The following is a 7,817-nucleotide window of genomic DNA, read 5'->3' as shown; positions in this document are numbered from 1 at the left end:
AATTTAAAGCTAAGGCAGAACTTTTTTAAAGGTCACCTAGAATTTTGAAAGGTTGGATGATATTTTAGAATTTGCTAAACTTGACCTTGCAGGTCTTCAAGGAGATATACTTTGATCATAAATTCAAGTTAAGTGCTGTCGGTGACCTTATTTCGTTGTATCACCAGTATATTTGCAGTTTTCTGTAACAGTCATAGTGAAGTGAAAATAGAGGTTTTAATGGTCCCTATCACAATTTTAAAGATAACTTCAAATTGCACCATGCTATCCCAAGGAATAATTCAATTCCATAAAAATAAATAAATATAAATATATTTTACATATAAAAGAAATACAATTATTAGAGACAAATAAATTAAAAACAAAATCCAAAATGAATTCTTTAAGACTAATCCAGTAAATAGCAGTCAACAATCTTTGTAGAATATCACATTTTCTAAATAACTTTTTTGTTTTGTATTTTTTGTTCTTTATTTTTAAAAGCTGTGCAGATAAATAATTTATATTTTATTACTTTAATGGGAATATTAAGGTGCTTTGTGTTGAGGGTTTTTTAAATGATAGTTATGATAGCTTCAGGTGTGCATCATAGTGATGTGACATTGATATACATTGTGAGGTCATCACCACGGTAAGAGTTGCTATCTGTCACTATACCAAGTTATTACATTATGAATGACTATTTCTGCATGCTGTATTTTTCATCCCTATAACTTACTTGTTTTATGCCTGGAAGTCTGTACCCCCTGATCCTCTTCACCTATTTCATCTATCCCTCCACTCCATTACGTTTTTAGTTTCAGTAAATGATTAAGCAGTTAAAGCTGAGGTGGAGTCTGGTCCTTAGTATTTAATCTTGAAAACATTAACTATCTTGAAATGCAGAATGGCCATGTGAGTTCATGTGCAGAACAATGTTTGAATCACATGTTTAAGTGTGCCCTGGGACAGAACTGTAGGAGTTATTTTATGAAATCCATTTTAAGCTTTTTATTGTCATTGTGAGCCACAATAAATGCAGTTCACATTGTAAACTATCACACGTCATACTTACAAATATTACTTTTTTAAAAATCCCAGGAAATATTATCCTTTCTACATGCAACATGTTCTGGTATTTTTCCCTCTCATTTCCTTTTTGTGAAAGATCTCACAATTCACTAGTGGGTCATGACCAGCAATTTGTAAAGCTCTGCTAGAGTGAACCAGCTGACCAGATCAGAGATATGTGAGGATTATCTTTCTAGCCTAAAATATTTTCCTTCTCTGTCTGTTAATTTTAAGATCTTTATAAACATAAAGGAAATTCTGAGAAAGTTCTTGAATTTTTCTTTCATTTGATCAGGGCTTTCTGCTGTGTTTACCACAGCAGTTTTATTTTCACTGCCATCCCTTAGATGTTTCTGTATTCTTGGATCTACAATATTAGGAGTGGGAGGCCCAGGGTTCTGTAGTCCTGAGAGGGTCAACTTGTACTATAGACTCTATACTACAGTAAATAATTAGCTGTACTTGGAGTTTAACAACTAGTGAGTTCTTATCTACCATCTTTTGTTAATTCAGATGACATTGATCTTATCCAGTATCAAGAATCCACGAGTTTTGCACTTTTGTGCTATTTTGACACTCCCAGGAACCAGGTGAACAAAGCCCTTCCCCATGAAAGGGAGTTCATTTAGCTGCTACACTGGGGGTGGAGGAGGGCTTACCCAGCATCCAGCTGCCTGAGGCCTCGACCACCGGCTTCCTCAGTCTGTACTAGAAAGCTGCTGGTTCAAGGTGGGTCTTTCCGGTCCCCGCAGGCTGAGAGTCAGGAGACTAAGGCCGGGCTGAGGGGTCTTGGTTGAGTGGCAAGGCAGCCACACAGCAAGAAGCAAGGAAAGGCCTGCATGGAACTCATCCCGAGCCACCTGTCGGACCACTGGGACCCACCCGTGGTGTCGGCCGCCTGGACCAGCTGCTGTGTCTCTCCATGGTCTGGGCCAGCCACCTCTTCCTGGATTGCAGTTACAACAAAGACTGTTAGACAAGGTCGTGGAAGTAGCTAATGGCATTGAATAGAAGACCTGCCACAGTTTACTATCAGAAGTGAATTAATGAAAAAGCACCAAAGCTGAGGTAGAAGATTCATCACATTTTCATCATCAGCTACACACTTAGAAAAGAGGCTGGGGTGAACGTGGCATTGACCACAGCAGCTCTCTTAGGACTCCTGGTATTAACAACTTATAGGAAAGAAGCAATGGGATTGAAAGGGAATCTTGTGTAAATTGGCATTTTATTAAGTCTCATTCTTCCAGTAGCTATTATTGTAAAAGTATGCATGGATATTTACACATTTATAAATCTCCGTCTTTTTTATTAAAAAAAAAGAAAAAGAAACTAAGGCCCATCTCCTGAATGGCCAAGTACTAGAGGGTTGTAGTTTCTCCCCTGCACCCCTCACCACCGCTGTGGACAACTCCATTCCTACAAGCTGTTTCTCTTTGCTTTGGCTTCCATTATTGCCTAAGTCCCTCTGGCCCAATTCTCTCTGCCTCTGGCCTTCACCCTCATCAACTAGATAGTCAATACCCAGGAACTAACCCCAGACTTCTCCCAGATCTCCACAAGGTGGTCTTGGCAGCCAGGCTTTCACTTCCCCTTCTTGGGAAGCGGCCAGCAAAGGGGCTGACTGAGAGGGTCTCCCAAGTCACAAGAATTAACCTACGGGTTAATTCCAAGCCTGTATGTCTTTCCATCTTGGAGGAAGGAACTCAGGTGTACAGCATGCAAGAAATGGTGCCACCAATTCCTGTCCCGCTGTTTCATTTAATGCTCTAGGCCAGTGTTTTCCAAAGTCACCTGATCTTAAGAATCATTTAGGGTGCTTAAAAAGGCAAATTCCTTCCTCTCCCTGAGTTTTCTTGACTCAGAATCTCTGGGAAGAGGTCTGGAATTCTGTTTTAAATAAGCCCCATAGGTTAATTCTCGTGACTTGGATGACATCGCTTGGCCTATAGCTGTCAAAAGGGGTGGGGAGAGGAGACGATGGAGGACTAGGATTGGAATATTGGCATCACCTAGGGGAGCTTTCTTCGCCCCTCCGCTCTCCATACACATGCACAGGCCTCAAGGGCTAATGTCTTTTTCCAACTTATTTATGTAGCTTTTAAAAACCACATTATTAATCTGGAATTTGAATGTAAACTTTTATGGATGCAAGTTAAATAATTAAAGTCTGTTTAGGCCATTTATTAACTTACACATATAAATATTCATATTTAATATCACAAATTATACAAAATATATTAATTTACAAAAATTTTTTCTTCACTTTTTTATTAAAGTGTTGTTAATATACAATCTTATGTTGGTTTCAAATGTACATCACAGTGGTTCAGCAGTCCCTGTGATCAACTTATATTGTGACTGTGAATTATTGTGCCCCTTTAACCCCCTCCCTCTCCCTGCTGCACCCACCCCCACCCCTCCCCCTTGGTAACCACCAATCCCTTCTCAGTGTCTATGAGTCTGCTGCTGTTTTGTTCCTTCTGTTTTGTTTTGTTTTTATATTCCACAAATAAGTGAAATCATAAGGTATTTGTCTTTCTCTGCCTGGCTTGTTTCACTACTTGCTCAAGTCATTTTACTCAAATTCTTCACGAGCATCTTTTACAGTAAAGTCTTTATCATGGGAGCCACATTCACTTGTGCACTGAGCATTGTTTATAAACTAAAGCATGTTTCACATATCTATGAACTTTTTTCAAGTTTGTGGATGCTATAGTGGTGGATGATATACAATTTTGTTTTAAAGTATTGAATTCATAGCAGTTTTTTTTATTATTTTGCATTTTCCCAGCAAATAGAAACTCAACCTGCTGTCAAGGTAGGGAGCAGAGTTCTTAGCTATGCAGCCCAGATTGTAGGTGACCAACTTTCATCAGTGAGCAAGTGGCTAAAAGAGGTTCAGAGAATGACAAATTGAGGTCACAGGATATGGGGACATGAGCAAAAAGGCAGAGTGGTAGAGGGACAGTCCCTAGAAGAGCTATTGGGAGAGTACCCTGAAGGAGGGAGGGAGGGGACACAGCTGTGCCAGAGTTTATCTTAGTTGCAGGTGTTTCCTTTAGAGCTAAATTTAAACAATGAAATATCTCTTGTCAAACTCATTAGTTCATTGGAACCAACGAGTCAGGAATAAGAGTATTGTAATTTTTGTTGCTAATTTTAAAAGCACCTTTATTATGGAGAAAACATCAGCAACAAAGAAATGTAATCCATGTAAATAAAGCAAAAGTACAGTTCTAAGCAGGTTTCCCTTTCCTCATCCCCTATACCAAGAGCTGTCATTCTGGGGGAGATGTCAGGTAATTCAAAGCTCTGGTAACAAATTGGGTCTCCAGGAAGACATAATGTTTAAGAAAGCCACAGTAAAAATGATTTAAATAATGTTGCAAACAACTACTTACTACTGTATTAGGAAATGCTTCTTTGCCTATTAAGGGGAAAATCCCTCTAAAATGCAGTGCTGGTATAGGTGCAGTACAAGGCGTGTGGTGGAAGGAACTTGCTAAACCAGTATTGTAAGCTCTCCACGGGGTTTTAACATTCTCTCCGTAATCCTTTCTTCCGGAATACTGTATTAGCAAGTGTTACAGTGGAATGGGCAGATAAGACATATCTTGAACAAAGCAGAAACTGAGAAGGAGAAAATGAAGAGGCAAGTTTTCCCCGGATCTTTCAGCCAGCCACCAGACGGTAGGCAAAAGCATGCCTGTTAGACCTGCAATGCAGTAAGGTTGGGCGCACAAAAAGCAGACTCCTGATCTGACGTTTTTGTTCAGGTAACCACATTTTAAACTTGTGTATAACAACAGCTATATCCCCATGGGAAAGTTAGTCCCATTTTTCCTAGTAATTACTCCATAGTGGAAATCCTGGGGGGAAAACAAAACGAAAAACTGTGGCAGGTGTTTTGTTTTTTTTTTAATGAAAAATTAAATAACCTCTATTAAAAAATATTGAAAAGAATTAATAAAATGTTTTCAATAAAGTTTACATATGGCTTTCTGATGTGTTTATCATTTTTAGTTATATTCCAGGAAGACAGTGATGTAAAATAAATCAATTCATCCTATCAGTCTAAGTGATAATAGCACTGTTACTTGCAAAACAAGTAACCCAATTAGCTAACGGCCAGATATTTTTAGTATAAAAAGGTATGTACAATGGAATTTCTGCTCTGTTAAAATACCTAGGCTTTATAAATAAAGACTTAAGGTAAATACACTAAAATGTTAATCATGGCAATTTCTGAGCAGGTGGATTACGGGAAAGTTGCATTTTGTTCATACTCCAGATATTGAACAATCATGTATTACTTTTATGATCAAGAAAAAAAAGATTTAAAAAATAAGAAAACTTTTTGTATTGAAATATAATTGACATTCAAAAATAAGAAAAGTTTTAAATGCTGAAGAATAAATACCTTAAAATATGTGGTCCAAGAATAGCAGTAAGTTTCTAAGAAGCACATTCCTATTTTCAAATGGTGGGAAAAAAGGCCTTCCATGACACACAACAGCCTGATTCTTTTATAAGGAAAAATAATCCAGGTTTCAGAGCCGGAAGTTGTGGACTTGAATCAGGGTTCTGCTTTCTAATTAAGCAGACTTGAGTAAGTCAATAAAACTTTAAGTACCTTTGTAAAATGAATTTCAAAGTATTTAATGCAAATTTTAAAAATGAAAATTTAGAAAATTTTCCCTTCATCATTTTGATAAAAATAAGATGTCAGAAGGATAAGAACTTGTAATATAGTTGAAAAATTTGAGAATGTAAGTCACTTGATTTTTTGAGATTTCAATTGTCTTCATCTGTAAAATGGGTATAAATAATCTGTGCTGCTGCCAGAGCTCTTGGGAAGAATAAATGAGTTGATGGATGTCAAGTGTCCAGTACAGGACCCAGGACACAGTAGATGCCCCAAAATTATAGTCCAGGCCTTGTTCCAGGACGCAAACAGTGAAATGAGAAGGACCTGTACTTCAAAGGGCTTCTGGTTATTATCTAAGGAAAAGAGGAACTATATAGGTCAACGATCATGGTTCTGAGATGTTTATTTAAGATTCTGAAATATTTTAAACTTCACTTTTTGTCACTTTTGTTACCTCTTGAGTTTGCTTTAACAGGAAAAAAAAGCCCTAAAAATGTAAAGGAGTTTTCTTTAGGACTACCAAATGTAAAAGAAAAATTATCCTAAATTTGATCTGAGAGAGAACCTTTTTACCTAATGTAAGTATTCCTGATAAAATAGAAGCAACTTTTGGATAAACTCAAATGTTTGGGAGAAACTAAGTCCCTTCCCACCAAGCTGTCAATCAAGATTCTAATGACCTTTAAATAGAATAACTTTTTTTTTGCATCTAAATACTCTTTTCTCTTTTGCATCTAATACTCGGTAAATGTCACTGCCAAGAGAAATCTGTGAATTGGCTTGTTAGAGGTCTTTGCTCTTGCAGCAAAATTGTAAGAAACTTTAACATGTGTCCACAACTAAACTGTCAGTATAGATTTTGTTCTTAACCCAGGAAGGAGAGGTTATAATTCCTACTGAGCCAGTCTTGTGGGAAGAAGAGCCCCAAGGAGCAGAGTAGGCGGTGGTAGCTTCTAAAAAGAAACAAAAGCAAAATGTTTCAGTCTGCGCAGAGGAAGAAAAGGAGAGGAGAGCCCCAGAGGACTGTAGTGTCTAGTATTTGATTTGCAGGCTGAATAGCCAAGGGTTCCTAGTGCTTCCAATCCTGCTTCCTCAGCTCTCAGATGGGAAAGATAGCGCCTGATTTGCAAGCCTGTCTATTGTGAGGCTTATTACATAAGCGACAGACTTCTGCAGAGCTGAGGTATGGAGATGGTGTCAAGTGTTAGATAACATTTCAACACAAAGAATGAATGAATGAATGAAGCTGCACAGTGGGGTTTGGTTTTGTTGGCATATCTTGACCAGATTATCAGTTTACTTTCCAGAAAACAACATCATGGAATGGTGTAAGAGATACCAGCTCATTTTACGTCAGAGATCTTCCACTCTCTTCTCCCCTCCCCCGTTTCACTTTTTACAAAGGGTTGCTGGTACAATTCACACATTGAGAACTCAGTTCATTTTAGATTTAACATTCCTAACTTTAACAATAGAAAATGTAGGGAAGGAAAAATAATTTTCCCTTCTACCCTTCTGAGTTTTTGGTTCAGACCTCCTGAAATAAAAGATTAATGAGAGAAAAATAAATGGAGGTTTATTAATATGTATGCCTCAGGTATAGATGGGAGATAGATACCCAGGGAAACTGAGTAACTCGAGAGCCACCACCTTAAATACCATTTTTGGCCAAAAGAAAGATTTTGGGGGAGAGGAGTTAGGGAAGGTTACTACAGGTCCCAACAAGGGTAAGGTTTGTTTTGTAGTTTAAGGGGACTGCCTTCGTCATTGAAAAGATTCTTTTGCTATTTAGTCAAACTTCTCTTTGAGGTACAGAGAGAGACTTATAAATGGAGATTTCCTTTATTAATGTAGATTTCCTTTACAAAAGGGTAAATTCTACTCTTTCAAGGATTTCCCCCAAACCTGCTGTTTTTGAAAGCAATCAACTCAAAATAATCCTTATGCCCAAGAGATGTATTTTGGGGTAACATATTCTTTAAAAATCAAATCAGTTTTCTATCTCTATGTAACAAAATGTAACCTGTGCAATCTGATCAGTTCTCTTCATCCCCTCCCCAGAATTCTTTTCTTCTCTCTTAATCTTCCCTACCATTTCAATCCTTCCTTTCCTAAA

Source organism: Manis pentadactyla, chromosome 12 (assembly GCF_030020395.1).
Source record: "Manis pentadactyla isolate mManPen7 chromosome 12, mManPen7.hap1, whole genome shotgun sequence".
NCBI lineage: Eukaryota > Metazoa > Chordata > Mammalia > Pholidota > Manidae > Manis > Manis pentadactyla.
The sequence above is the reverse complement of the archived record's forward strand: the minus strand, read 5'-3'. Positions refer to the sequence as shown.